The sequence below is a fragment of the Papaver somniferum genome, unplaced genomic scaffold (assembly GCF_003573695.1).
Source record: "Papaver somniferum cultivar HN1 unplaced genomic scaffold, ASM357369v1 unplaced-scaffold_29529, whole genome shotgun sequence".
Classification (NCBI taxonomy): domain Eukaryota; kingdom Viridiplantae; phylum Streptophyta; class Magnoliopsida; order Ranunculales; family Papaveraceae; genus Papaver; species Papaver somniferum.
This window is the reverse complement of record NW_020640517.1, coordinates 611-1,000: the sequence shown is the minus strand read 5'-3', so window position 1 is coordinate 1,000 and position 390 is coordinate 611. Positions and strand designations below refer to the sequence as shown.

General features: G+C 42.1%; 1 non-coding gene across 1 annotated transcript; it reads right to left on the bottom strand.

Moving 5' to 3' along the window:
- Positions 1-182: 182 nt before the first annotated feature.
- Positions 183-301, bottom strand: LOC113341506. The gene has a single exon (XR_003355957.1). It is a non-coding gene; the product is annotated as a 5S ribosomal RNA (ribosomal RNA).
- Between the last annotated feature and the right edge of the window lie 89 nt (positions 302-390).

Genomic DNA, 390 nt, shown 5'->3' with positions numbered 1-390 from the left:
AAACTATTAAAATATTCAATTAAATGCACGTTTTTGGATGAATTCCAAAAACCTGGGGCGCGCGCCCTCCCAGGCTTCGTGCCATAAAAACCCATTCTTTCTCTCGGGTAATCCCTTCGCTAACTAGTCAGCTCGCATCCATAATGAAAACTGCTAAAAAAATGGCAAAAAAATAAAAAAACGGCAATCAACACGAGGACTTCCGAAGAGGTCACCCATATTAGTACTAATCTCGCCCAAGAACGCTTCACTGCAGAGTTCTGATGGGTTCTGGTGCATTAGTGCTGGTATGATCGATTGACGAAGATATTTTACCAAGTTTACTACTTAACACGTCTCCAATGTATTGGTCCGAACTCCCCATTCGGCTATTAATTCTTCGTGGCAAGT